This window comes from Triticum aestivum, chromosome 7D, assembly GCF_018294505.1.
Source record: "Triticum aestivum cultivar Chinese Spring chromosome 7D, IWGSC CS RefSeq v2.1, whole genome shotgun sequence".
NCBI classification, from domain to species: domain Eukaryota; kingdom Viridiplantae; phylum Streptophyta; class Magnoliopsida; order Poales; family Poaceae; genus Triticum; species Triticum aestivum.
This window is the reverse complement of record NC_057814.1, coordinates 5,998,410-6,013,433: the sequence shown is the minus strand read 5'-3', so window position 1 is coordinate 6,013,433 and position 15,024 is coordinate 5,998,410. Positions and strand designations below refer to the sequence as shown.

Sequence of the window (15,024 nt, the reverse complement as noted above, 5' to 3'; positions counted from 1 at the left end):
GTTGTAAGTTTCGTAGCCTGTAAGTGTCTTTGAGATTCTTTTTCACGAGTTCCTGCTTTAATTCCAGAGATTGCAAGCTTGAGGAATCATGTATAGTCTTACTGGCTTTAATGGGAAATCAGCCAATCTAATGGAAGGAGAGGAAAGCCTACACGGGACAAGTCTACATCCAATTCTGATCTCCGTCCTTCAGTAACCATGGCGTTTCCTTCACGATCCTTATGTTCCGATTTATAGGAGTGACTTTTCTGATTCACGGGTTTTCAATCTTAGGTAACTTTTTGTGATTGTGCCACATGAACATAAAATTCCACATTAACCTGCTTTTCTCTACATCCAATTTATTGCCATTTCCTGTAACATCATTGGAATATTTCAATGTTTGAAATTATGTCACACCTTTACCTACATGTCACAGGACATTGCACTAGTCATTTTCACTCTTTTCTTCCACTCATGATAGAGGTATTAATCACTTTCGGATTGACCTGATTTGCTCCGTGTGTAAACCAAATATATGGCCTTTTTTTCTCTCCAAACATCTATCGTATTGCTATTACACTGTAACATCATTGGAATATTTCAACGTTTGAAATTATGTCTTTACTTTAAATACATGCCGCACATGACATAACTCTCACAATCACTTGTTTTTTTTATATTGGCCATTAATAAAATTCAAAATTAAGGCCACCTCCATCTTAATTATTCAACTACTTGGACATACACATGGGAAGGGCAAGAATATAGTAGTCACATCCACCTCCTCGCTCAACCACCTATTAAAAGAAACATTCGAGTTAAAACCACTATGTGATACACCCGCAAAAAATAAACACTATGTGATACGCACTGCAACTAGTGAGATGGGTATAATATCCCCATGAGTTATCTGTCCCAAGACCAAGAGGTGGATAAACAATTTGTTCTTCCGGAGAGAAAAAAATCATAAATAAGTGGTTGCCAGCGTCCAATATTTTCCTTCTCTTTATGAATGAAAGCAACGCTGCTGCTTTTTGTCAAAAATATTTTCATTGGCCGAGCCTGGAGAGTGATAAGCATTATCGCCTATTTAACGACCTGCACACATGGAGAGGAGAGCACAATACAATAATTAAGGACCTACCATTCCACCTCCTAGCTTGCTCAACCATGAAGATACAACAGCTTTTCATGGTCCATCTTCTCGCTCATACCCTCCTTTTTCTCGCATCCAGCTCCTCTCAATCCACCAACAATCAAACTAGCAACCACAGCGCCAATCTCTCTGTGCTCCTATCATTCAAGTCCCTCATAACCAGTGACCCTACACGGGCACTGTCCTCTTGGTCTTGGGACCCTGTCATCAACGGCACGAGAACGGCGCCATTGCCTAATTACTGTGAGTGGATGGGCGTGGCCTGCAGCAACCGCCGGCACCCAGGCCATGTCACTGCCATACGTCTGCTTGCCTTGGGCCTTGTCGGCAGCATCTCCCCGCAGCTCGGTAACCTGACCCACCTTCGCATCCTCAGTCTTTCAGACAACAAATTGAAAGGTGAGATCCCAGGCAGCCTCAGTGGTTGTACAACACTTCATACCTTGGAGTTGAGGGGGAACAACCTCTCTGGTTCCATGCCTGCTTCTCTGGGTCTCCTATCAAAGCTCAAATTTCTCAATGTTTCCGATAACAATCTGATTGGTGATATTCCCATGTCATTCTCCAACCTCACAGCCCTCACGAAGCTTAGTATGCGCAAAAACCAATTCCATGGCCAAATCCCGAGTTGGCTCGGCAACCTGACATCACTGACACTTGTAGGATTAGCCCATAACGGTTTCACTGGCCATATCTCTCCAGCTCTAGGTAAGATGGCAAATCTTTTTACGTTTGATATCATGGATAACAAACTGGAAGGCCCTTTTCCTCCATCCATGTTCAATATTTCCTCCATCTTATACTTCAGCATCGGCTTCAACCAGTTTTCAGGATCTTTGCCGCTTGATATTGGCCTTAAGCTTCCCAAGCTAATGTTTTTGTTCACATCTGCGAACCAATTTACAGGACCAATACCAGGCTCCCTGTCAAATGCATCGACACTTGAAGTTTTGGTTCTTGGCGGAAATCAGTATAATGGTCTGATTCCACGGGACATTGGCATCCATGGTCATATCCGGGGATTTTCGTTAGGGCACAATTTCCTTCAAACCACAGAGCCTAGGGATTGGGATTTCCTCACATCCTTAACCAACTGTAGCAACCTGGAAGTACTAGACCTTGAACAAAACAACCTTGAAGGGGTTGTGCCAGTTTCTATTGCCAACCTATCTACAGAGCTCAATTCGATTGCACTTGGTAGAAACAAAATAACTGGGTCCATACCTGTAGGGTTAGGGAAGTTTAAAAAACTTACAAGGTTCAGCGTTGCAGATAGCCTTTTCACAGGCACCTTGCCTCTGGATATTGGCCAGATTCCTAGCCTCCAGTATCTCGACCTATCCCATAATAGATTCTATGGGCAGATTCCACAATCTTTAGGCAATATCACACGGTTGAGCAACCTCTCTCTATCTAATAACTTTCTAGATGGCAACATTCCAGCAAGCCTTGGCACTCTCACAATTATATCTCTGGATCTTTCCGCTAACTCCTTGAGGGGGGAAATCCCACAGGAGATACTCATGATTCCCTCTCTTACTGTACTTCTCAACCTCTCCAACAATGCTCTAAGTGGCTCCATTCCAACACAGATAGGAAAGTTGAACAGCCTTAGCGCAATCGACCTATCAATGAACAAGCTCTCTGGTGAAATCCCAGACACTCTCAGCAGTTGCGTCCAACTGAATTTTCTAAATTTTCAAGGAAACCTATCAATTCGAAAGGTTTTTCTTCCTTGAGAGGCCTCGAAGAGTTGGATCTTTCTGATAATAACTTAGCAGGACCCATTCCTGAGTTCCCCCAGAGTTTTGAGCTCCTAATATATCTAAACCTCTCTTTCAACAACCTATCTGGTCACGTGCCAAATGCAGGGATCTTTCACAATGCTACTGTATTGTTGCTCCCTGGCAATAGCATGCTATGCGGAGGTCCCCCATCCTTGCAACTCCCTTCATGCCCATATATAGGTTCTAACCAGGCTGGGCAGCATCGGCGTCGGCTCATACTCTTTTGCATGGTTGGAACTTTGATCTTCTTCATGTGCTCTCTAACTGGATGCTACTTAATGAAGACAAGAATCAAACCGAACAATGTTCTTGATCAAGGAGTTGGATTTCACCAGGAGATGCATGAGAGGATATCCTATGCTGAGATAGATGCAGCAACAGAGTCATTCTCACCGACAAATTTGATTGGTTCTGGAAGTTTCGGCAATGTGTACATTGGAACTCTAAATCTCGATGAGAGTTTATGTACTGTAGCAATCAAGGTTCTCAATCTTGGCAAACGAGGAGCTAATAGAAGCTTCTTGAGAGAGTGTGAGGCCCTAAGGAAGATTCGACAACGTAAACTTGTCAAAGTGATCACTGTGTGTAGCAGTTTGGACCGTAATGGTGATGAGTTCAAGGCACTTGTCTTAGAGTTTATCTGCAACGGAAATTTAGATGAGTGGGTGCATCCAAGCTCCATGAGTACCAGCCGGAACTTTAGAAGGCTAAGTTTGATGGAAAGGCTGTGCATTGCTCTTGATGTTGCAGAGGCATTAGAATATCTTCACCATCAAATTGAGCCATCCATAGTTCACTGTGATATCAAACCATGCAACATCCTTCTGGATGATGACTTTGTTGCACACGTCACCGACTTTGGTCTAGCAAAGATAATGCATACCGATGAATGCATGCACAGTGGTGGTGGAACTGAAAGCAGCTCACTTGTAATTAAAGGCACAATTGGATACGTCGCACCAGGTGAGAAACATTTTAAATTCACCTAGGAATATTTATCATCATATTATCTAATTCAATATCAAATTGGCAGATGTCACTTGGCAAGCTAAATAGAACTGAAATATGCCAAATGTCAACTTGGCAGATTTCACTTGACAAGCTAAATAGAACTGAAATATGCCAACTTTGTGTCTACCCATTACGTGGCCAGTAACATCTTTGTTTACATGTTTGTCAGAGTATGGCTCGGGATCTGAACCCTCCACAGAAGGTGACGTATTTAGCTACGGGGTGTTGCTATTAGAAATATTTACTGGAAGGAGGCCAACCGACAATTTCATGGATGGTGTGATAACCCTTGTCAAATATGTCAGGGTGGCCCAGGGGCGGAGCTCTTTGAGCTGAGCCTGTGGCACAGGCTACAGGGTCCGAAAAAAAATTAGTGCTAAATATCAGGTATTTGGCCCGGTGCATCAGGGTGGGCCAGCAAGAGTGCTAGAGGACCCCCTTTGAACCAGCTGCCCACGTCTCACGTATACACGCTCGCAGGCCTTGCCTTGACGCACGCACGAAGCCTTTCTCTGAAACAAAAAAAAAAGTGCACGCACGAAGCCAGCTATTCATCCCGCGTCTTCCACTCGAAAAAACAAACAAATCCCATCTCCTCATCTCATGTTCTGTGTTCTGTCCCGAGCGCGGCGACGATACGATCAATCAGATTCAAATCGATCAGTTCCGAAAGATTCAAGACAGCACGGATCCGTTCCTGATAGATCCGAACGTACGCGCTGCAGCATCTAGTCCTAACGATCTGAAGCAGCCGGCAGCACGGATCTGTTCCTAATCGATCCGAACGTACGCGCAGCAGCGGCCGCCTTGCCTGACGCTTAATACTGCAGCGACCACGTGCCGCGTCGTAAATTTCTCTTCCTCACATAGCAATGTGCTTTTATTTTTATTTATTTATTTTGTCTGGATTACAGGCATCTCTTGGTTCGAATTTAACTCTTTTCTGTGTTGTTTGTCCTAAATATTTTTTAGGTTGCGACAATTGTATGTGTGAAATTATGGCTAGTGGATTAAACCTTATTTTATTCCTTATTATGAATTGGGAGGAGGAGATTCAATGTGATCCCGGCAAAGGGAGATTGATAGAGTATTAAGTGATGATGCTATTTGTTATGTGGAGAAAGAAGAAACGGAAAATGTCATCAATGATCACGTGGTTGGGTATTTCATGGCTTGGAGGACTAGATTATACTAAAGGTAGTTTTTAAAATTTTAGCAAATTTAAGTACTTTGATTTGGGCATTTTATTATGTTCTACTTGAAAATTTGATTCCAGTTTTTATATTTTAGGTTAATGAACCTTGATATGTGATGATGTGTTTTAATTTGAGAATGCTAGACCTTTTCAAATAATTTTGTCATTTGTTTAGCATTATATTAAGCAGTTTGACTGTTGTATTTTGTTTTTATAAATAGACTTCTATTATGTTTAGTAATCCGTATTACAAGCTATGAAACACAGCATCCAGGCTTGAAATTTTTTCCCATGGTTAAGTGGTGCATCAGGGTAAGATTAGCTCCAGCTCCGCCCCTGGGGTGGCCTATCCTGATAAGCTACTGAACATATTGGATGCTAGTGCAACCCACAGCGGAGACACGCAGCGTATCGTAGATATGTTCTTGTATCCTATTTTTAAGCTTGGCCTAGCTTGCTGCGAGGATTCCCCAAGGCACAGAATGAAGATAAACGACGTAGTCAAGGAATTGAACGCCATAAAGAGAGCAAGTGAGGCTCATATGGCTGTCCATGAATTTTGAGCAACCGCTTAATCCAGGCGAGCAATGAAGCGTTACGATCATCTTTACGGCCCTGCGGTTGCCAGTTGTTATCCTGTGGCCTGTTTGTGGCTTTGGGGTGATTCTGAAGTCAGCATTTCCATTTCTCATACATTATTATATGTTTGTCCAGTATACATGTATTTGTTTCTATAATATGGAGTATCCATTCTCCCTCAAGTTGTATTGTCTTTACTTTTAAGCCTGAAAGAAGCGCTACTCTGATTCGGAGCGCTAAAATTCAAAGTGCTACTCTATGTCGCAATCTAGTTGCTTCTCAGATTCTTGTCATCAAAATTCAGCTCTTTGGTTTTCATAGTATGTATATAATGATGACTTTTGCTGCACAAATGATGTGGTTCTTGTGATCTTGTCATCTCCAGGCCTCTTTTTAAGTTAGTCATATCTTGCTGCTGCTTCAATTTCGGACCCAAGTGCGTGAAATTTGGTGGCATTTTGCATCCATTGGTTACTGCATGAATATTGTCAGTGCAATTTGTGTCTCTGCCTCTGACAATATTCTCCGGCCTCTCAATTGCAAAATACAGTGCCTGCTTTGACCGTTCAACTTCAAATTTTTGATTGCAAATGCTTTGGATAATATTGTACTCCCTCCATCCGTAAAAATGGATATATTCATTTCTCTGACAAGTATTTCCGGACGGAGGGAGTATTGATAATTATGAAATCACAATAAATTTTTGAATACGAGAATCCAATGGTATCAAGTTTATGTGACATACATAACCGACATATTATTAGATTAATTTATGGTCAAAATATGTCGAACAAGCTAATTTTGAGTTATTAGTACTACAACTGAGAGGGGTAAGAAAAGATTTCCAGGTACCGTATGGCACATGTGGCAGGTGAGCATCCAGAAAATATGAAAAGAAAGAAAGAGAAAAAATTATTTTGAGGTCATTAGCCTGAAGAAAAAATAGAGCGCCCATTTGAACCATCATCACTGCTTTTCTTGCCTCCCTCTCTTCAATTCGACCTAACACCAATGTGCTCTAGAGCTGCCGCTCCGCTGCACCACTCCACCCCGCATGTGAAACCGCTGCTTTGGATCCACCTCGTATCAATCATGTCTGCGAGAAAAGAATGCACACGAGGTGCTCGACAAAATGCACGTGAGAGAGAGAGAGAGAGGAGAGGACATCTCAGAAAAAAGGAGAGGAGAGAGAGGTCAGAGGTACACTCATTGCCTTTTTTTTTTAAAATAGAGAAACTTTTTTCTGGAAATACGAAGGGACACAACAGGTTGGGCCATCCACTTGGGCTTAGCCCACTCACGCACCGGTTACTCTCCCATTCTCCGGCGTCTCCGCCGCAAATCCGCACCGGCGGCAACTCCTCTCTCTCTCTCTTGTTCCCCACCGACCTCCGACAGCGTTCTGAGCCAGCGCCGCCAGGCAATCTACGCGCCGTTCTCATCTGCGCCCCCAATCGACGATGGTGGTCGTCGGGATGCAGTCCTCGCCGGCGCTCATGCTGGGTGGCCTCCGGCGGCTGCGGCGCCTGGAGCTGCTGGTGGTCGTAGAGGTTGCCACAGCGGGCCACCATTTGAGCCTGTGCGAGCGCGGTCACCGCGTGAGCCGAGCTGTTCCCCACAGCGAACAAGGTGTACTTCTTTTTTCTTGCGCGTCTCCTCCCCTTCAATTTGACCCAGGGCAGCAAAATTACTGAACCTCAGTCCACAATAGCTTTAGTTTCACTGCGATTCTCCAAATTCGGCGAAGCTCAGTCCGCCACAGCAGTAATTTAATTCTGAATCTGAATTGCCTGCTGACCATCATTCTGTTAATTTCCTTCTAGTATTTTCTTTCCATGTATGTGTATGTATGCAGTATGCTTAGTGTGCAAAGAATCCATTAGTTCTTACAGTATGCTTATTTTTTTGTTTGACCGAAAGAAAGACGGATGAGCTCCAGTGAGCTTCCTGGAAGCAACATGAAATTAAAAAAATGAACCATTCATTCATTTGCTTTGTAAAGTTCAGCCTATTGTTTGGGCTTCTGGAGCCACTTTTGCTGTGAAGGAAGATGGGAAATCAGTCGTTTTCCCATTTGCAAAAGACAACGGCGTGCCCAACTCGCCACCAGGAAAACCCAGTCAAGGGGAGGCCAACCGGATGGAGACGGTGGCCACCGGAAATGACGGATCCCGCGGAGCACAGTGTGCGGACAGGAGAAGGCTACGTAGGCATTAAGCTGGTAGGATAGGATTGAAATGTCAGACAGGGATTGGCAAATCATTGTGGAACCGCAGAATTCAACCGGATACATGATATAGTTAGGTTTCTCTATTATTGCCTTGTTGAGCTGCTTGCTTGGGATTTTTTGCCTTCTCTCATTCCCTTGAAGGACATGATTACTACCTGCCTCTCCTGCAGCCTTGCCTCATCGCTGTGCCAGGGCCTACAACGCTGCTTCTCACTTGTTCGTCCGGGTAAGCTCACCACTAATCTCCTCTGTTTTCCTCTACAAATCTGGCTTTTTACTACGGTATTATCTATCTTCCTTGTTGCAACCGGCTAATCTATCTTATGATTTCCCACTCCAACAGGCGTTCACCGCTTGCTATATTCACTGGTTGTTTCTACCTCCGATCCAGAAGCACTTTCATTGCTCTTCTATTATTTATTCAGGTTAGTTTCCACACTCAAAATAGTATTCTTACCTTTTGCCATCATCTATAGATCTGATCTGCCAGCGGGTTTCTTTTTTCAGTTTACTAATTTAACTCTTTGGTTTCCTACTTCAACAGGATTTTATCCATCAGTGCTTCCAGAAGTAATTCGAATCCTAGTATTTTACTATATTCAGGCCATTCCACACTAAAAAACCCCGGAAAAGAGAGTGGAAAATTCAATTGTGTGCTTGTTCATCTTCATACTAGCTAGGTGTTCCATCATTTAATATCTGTTCTCTTGTTTTCCTCCTTAAACACCCCTTAACTATCTTCCAGCCTGGTGACCCTCACCTTAGAAAAGGACAAGTCTGCTTAGGAGAAGTCTGTTCTTTTATCTGTTTCCCATAATTTGTCTTTCTACACCCAAGATCTCTTCATCCACAAAACAAACACAACTCTCTCCCTAGGCCTATACACCCCAAAAAAATAAACCCTATAATCCGATGGAAGTGGCATTAGCTAGTGCTGCCTTAAGCGTAAGCTTAAAATTGGCTGCATCGCCGGCCTTAAGGAAGCTCCTTTCTAATGCTTCAACGTACCTTGGAGTCGATATGGCGCGTGAGCTCCATGAACTGGAGACCACTATCTTGCCGCAATTCGAACTGTTGATTGAAGCAGCAGATAAGGGAAACCACAGGCTCAAGTTGGACAAATGGCTTCAGGAACTCAAAGAAGGCTTCTACCTAGCTGAAGACTTGCTGGACGAGCATGAGTATAACCTCCTCAAGCGCCAAGCAAAGGGGAAGGATTACTTGCTGGCAAATTCCTCCTCCATCAGCAACACTTTGATGAAGCCTCTGCGTGCTGCATCAAGCAGGCTGTCCAATCTGAGCTCTGATAACAGAAAGCTAATTCAACATCTGAATGAACTGAAGACCACCCTGGCGAAAGCGAAGGACTTCCGTCAACTGCTCTGCGTACCAGCTGGTTATAATGTAGCAAGCCCCACCAAAACATCAGTTGTTGTTCCTGAGACCACATCACTTCCACCTTTAAAAGTAATTGGTCGTGATAATGATCGCGATTGTATAATAAATCTTCTTACCAAGACAACTACTATTACTACTGAGTCTAGTGTTGCTATGTACTCGGGTTTGGCCATTGTTGGAGCTGGAGGCATGGGAAAGTCCACCTTGGCACAGCTTGTTTACAATGACAAGAGGGTAAAAGAATATTTTGATGTGACAATGTGGGTAAGCATCTCACGCAAACTTGATGTTCGCCGTCATACACGAGAGATCATTGAGTCGGCCTCTCGGGGGGGAATGCCCACGAATTGATAACCTCGATACTCTGCAGCGCAAATTGACAGACATACTGCAAGAATCAGGGAAATTCCTACTTGTGTTGGATGATGTTTGGTTTGAACCTGTCAATCAGAGGGAATGGGACCAATTGTTAGCTCCTCTAGTTTCCCAAAAGACGGGAAGCAAAGTTTTGGTAACCTCTCGACAGAATTCATTTCCCACTGCTCTTTGTTGTGAAGACGTGTGTCCTCTAGAAAACATGGAAGATGCTCAGTTCTTGGCACTCTTCAAACACCATGCATTCTCGGGGCCAGAAATCAGAAATCCGCAGTTGCGCAAGAGGTTGGAAGATTTTGCAGAGAAGATTGCTAAAAGGCTTGGACAATCTCCTTTGGCGGCAAAAGTTGTGGGTTCCCAGTTGAAAGGGGAAACAAATATCACGGCATGGAAGGATGCTCTTACCATACTGGTTGACAAATTAAGTGAGCCCATGAGAGCTTTGTTGTGGAGTTATGATAAGTTAAATCCACATCTGCAGAGGTGCTTCCTATACTGCAGCTTGTTTCCAAAAGGCCACAAGTATGTCATTGATGAGCTGGTTCATCTTTGGATGGCTGAGGGCCTCGTAGATTCATGCAATCAAAACAAGAGAGTTGAAGATATTGCGAGAGATTATTTCAAGGAGATGATCTCTGTTTCGTTCTTTCAACCATTTTATGAGAAATGCTATGTTATGCACGATCTCCTTCATGATCTGGCAGAATCACTCTCCAAGGAAGACTACTTCAGGTTGGAAGATGATAAGGTGATGAAAATTCCATCCACTGTTCGACATCTATCTGTTTGTGTTGGTAGTATGATGCAACACAAGCAAAGTATCTGCAAGCTACATCATTTACGCACTATAATGTGCATAGACCCGCTGATGGATGATGTAAGTGACATTTTTAATCAGATACTACAAAATTTGAAGAAGTTGCGTGTACTATATTTGACATCTTACAGCAGTAGTAAGTTGCCCGAATCTGTTGGTAAGTTGAAGCACCTTCGGTATTTGAACATCATCAGAACACTGATTTCTGAATTGCCAAGATCACTGTGTACTCTTTACCACTTGCAGTTACTTCTTTTTAGTCACAAAGTTGAGAGTTTGCCTGAGAAGCTGTGTGATTTAAGAAAGTTACGACATCTTGAATGTCATGATGATACAATATACACGTCAAGCGAAGAAGCACTGCCTCAAATTCCTAACATTGGCATGCTAACTTCACTTCAACAACTCAAGGAATTTTCTGTACAAAATAAAAATGGATATGAGTTGCAACAGCTGGGGGACATGTACCAGATTCGTGGCAGTTTATGTGTCACAAATATTGAGAATGGCACTGGGAAGGATCAAGCTTTAGAATCAAAGTTGCATCAGAAAATTCATCTTGGCAGCTTGCGACTTGTCTGGGGTTCCAAGAATAAAACGAATTCAGAGGATAGTTTACATTTTGAGATTCTAGAAGGCCTGATGCCACCGCCTCAACTTGAGAATCTTGAAATTGAAGGTTACAAATCTTCAAAATACCCAGGCTGGTTACTTGATGGTTCGTATTTTGAGAATTTGGAATCTTTGAGCTTTGTTAATTGCAGTGCTTTGCAAAGACTACCATTCAATATTGAACTATATAGGAATTGCTCTTCACTTGTCCTCCGAGATGTGCCAAACCTAAAGACATTACCTTGTTTTCCACTATGCCTTAAAACGTTACTAGTACACAAATGCCCACTGCTTGTATTTATTTCCAACGATGCGTTGGAACATGATGATAAGAGAGAGAATTTCATGAGGACAAACCACTTGGCATCACGACTTGGTTTAATCTGGGAGTTAGATTTAGGATCAGATATTAGGAGACTACTCTCACAGGAACATTCATTTCTAAAGCAATTGATGATATTTATGCATGTAGATGTGGCACATGTTCAAAAACTTGAAAATGCTGTAGAAATAGAGAAAGATGAAGTATTGGTAAAAGAGGATGTCATCATGGCATGTATATTGTGTCACGAGCAGAGGATGAGACTCATCTATGGAAGGAGCATTGGGCTGCCGCTGGTTCCACCATCAGGACTTTGTGAACTTGAACTTTCTTCATGCAGTATTACAGATGGAGCTTTAGCTGTTTGCCTTGATGGCCTGGCATCACTCAAAAGATTGGTCTTGGTGGAGATTATGACTTTAACTACACTTCCTTCAGAAGAGATCCTCCAACATTTGACAAAACTTGACTCTTTATTCATCGGAGATAGCTGGTGTCTCAGGTCATTAGGGGGCTTACGAGCTGCTACCTCCCTTTCAGAAGTTGGACTGGGATCCTGCCCTTGTTTAGAGTTGGCACGCGGAGCAGAATGCTTCCCATTATCCCTTGGGAGCCTCAGTATATACAACTGCGTCCTTGCAGCTGACTTCCTTTGTACTGACTGGCCACAAGTGAACTATATTAGCATAAACAATTGCAGAAGCCCCGCAAGCTTGTCTATTGGTAGCCTCACCTCTGTTCGTGCACTCATTCTGTATCACTTGCCAGATTTATGTACGCTTGAAGGATTGTCTAGCCAGGAATTTGATTTGGTACATTTGGTTGATGTTCCGAAGCTCATCCCTGAGTGTATCTCACAGTTTCGAGTCAACCACATACTCCAAGTTAGCAGCTCTGCACTACTCAACAACATGCTCTCAGCTGAAGGTTCCACGGTTCCACCATCTCTCTCTTGACAAATGCAAGGAACCATTGGTTTCATTAGACGAATCCGTAAATTTCACATCTGTCAGGACCCTGGCATTCGGTGACTGTCTAATGAATTCCCTGCCAACAAATCTGAAGCGCTTCCCCAATCTGAGGAATCTCTTGATCACTTGCTGCCGCAACTTGTCATGTTTACCGGATCTGCCGTCGTCCCTCCAGCAGATATGCATATGGGATTGTAGTGAGCTGTTGAAGGAGAGCTGCCGAGCACCTGATGGAGAAAGTTGGCCAAAGATCGCGCATATCCGCTGGAAGAACATTAGATGAAGTGTTATTCAAATTCCCACCTGCAAATGAACAGAAAGGTAACTTAGATCCACTTTTGCACTCTCAAAGATATATGTAGCCTTTCCTTATACATATGCATTTTGTTTAATTTTCTATCTTTCAAATACGCCCTTTCTGTCAAAGTTTTCTTCATTTGTTTACTTCTACTTTATAGCAGGCCATAAAGGAAATTCAACCAAGTGGTGTGTTCGCTCCAGGCTCCAGCAACCTGTTACAAGGTGGAGCACTCCAGGCTGGCTCGTCGTACAGTTCAACTCTGTCTCCTACTTCACCGGCCGGTTCAGATCCCCTTGGATAGTCCTCCTGCTTTGCTGATTGGCTCATTTATTGCCCTCTCGCGCTCTACCACCTACTGTCCTCTGATGCCACAATCACTGACGATGGTTTTTGCAATCGTGTTGTTGGTTATGTTTTTCTTCAGGCTATTATCCATTAACTGGACAATTGCCCAAACTAGTGTCTAATATGCATCTTGTTATCATGGTCCTGTTCTGCCACAGTATCCTGGAGTATGTTGTATTTTTGGTTTGTACTGGATTGCAATCTTTTATCTCTTGTGTGCTGTCACACGCCATGTAACTGAAGATCTCTTTTACCACTCACTACCGTAATGAGTAATGGTTATGTATTTGGAGTACTCTGGTTTCATTCCTGGCAAAGTTTGCCATGTGCCATGACCATTTTTCTTGCATGACAAAACTTTTCTTGCTCCAGAAAGCCTACCGCTTCAGATCTGCAGGGCATGCGCTCTAGAAGGGCTTTCTAGTTGCCTCTGTTTGTTTACCTTATGTGGTATGAATGAGCACTTGCATATATGGATAGAAAGCCTGCTGCTTCAGATCTACAGATTTCTGTTTTTGACTGAGGCACGTCTGGATTAATGCTGACCGGCAAAAAGGTAAGAAGATTTTCATACTGCTGGTGCCCCATTTGGTTCAGTGGCGACTGGCTGGCTGGTTAGAGGTATGTAAAAATGACCACTCCCTACTCTGTTTATTCATCGCATGTATTCTGAACAAGCACCTGAATTTCATACATATGTTGTCTGATCTATATTGGTCGACGGTTTGGGAAGTCCTCGTTACTTGATATATACTACATGAGCACCAGTTTATGGCATGGCTGAGCCTGTTAGCAGATAACTGTTGGTCTGCTGTTTATGAGTGCTCTGTTTTGCTGGTGAGCACCAGTGTACTGTTGGTCTGCTGTTTCCCCTTTTATGAGTGCTCTGTTTTGCTGGTGCTACCATTGAAATGGATGATGGCAGCTGGAAACTAACTGCACAACATGGATGCGTTAATGCTATCAAGACTGCAGCTAGGTAATCCCGAATTACCTGAAGAATGAATTCTTCCTTCTGTTGGAAGAAGAGGTGGACAGGAGCTTGAGTTGTGAGCCAATTTCGGCGCTTCGTTACGGTTCGGAAGGCACGCACCATGCTGGGATTACTGGCTAATACGGACAATTTTGATGGCATCTCAGTTTGAACCAGTGGCAGCCTAGCCCATTTTTGGCGTGGTGAGCCTGAATATTTTTCAATAATTTTTAAAGTTGTATACATTACTGTAAATTTGTTAATATTTCATATTCAAAAACATTTTTAAGATATGATTTTATTTTCAAATTTCTGAACATTTGACAATTGTGTTAAAATTCATGCCATTTTTAAATTCAAGAATATTTATAAAACTATTATATATTTCTAAAAATAATAATAAATATTTTTTTATTTTTTTAATTAATGAATATCTTGAAAAAATACGCAAACATATTCCAATTCTATAACATTCCAAAAATTCATGAACATTTTTAATATAAAGGAACATTTCTTTTTTCTAATATATGAACTTTCTAAATTTGTTAATAACTAGTACTCCGTAGTTGTCTGTTTTCTCAAACTAGGAGGCTGGTTTTCACCACTGATTGTTTTCTGAGAGCAGTAAACGACATGAAAAAAAAGGCATGATATCGTCTCAAAAGAAATCTAATCCCACCAACAAAAGCCTAACGAAACTAAAAAAAGGCGAGATCAACCTTAAAGCTTCTTCTTTTTATTGCAAATTTTCTTTCGAAAGTCGTGCTATCAACCATGAAGCACATAGCCTAGCTAAATTTTCTCTGTCTAGAGGTCCTGGCCACCACGTTTGGTTTGGTCAGTCTTTTGACCAAAGACGTATCCCACATCATGTGGAATTTAATGATTTTTTTTATAAAGGGCATTTCATTGAATTGAAATATCAAGGTGATACATTCGCATCGTAAGAAAGCCCGGTCTCTGCATAACC

General features: G+C 42.6%; 1 pseudogene; it reads left to right on the top strand.

Annotated features, from left to right (window-relative positions):
• Positions 1 to 7,008: 7,008 nt before the first annotated feature.
• LOC123166946 (putative disease resistance RPP13-like protein 1) lies at positions 7,009 to 13,387 on the top strand (annotated as a pseudogene).
• The last annotated feature ends 1,637 nt before the right edge of the window (positions 13,388 to 15,024 follow it).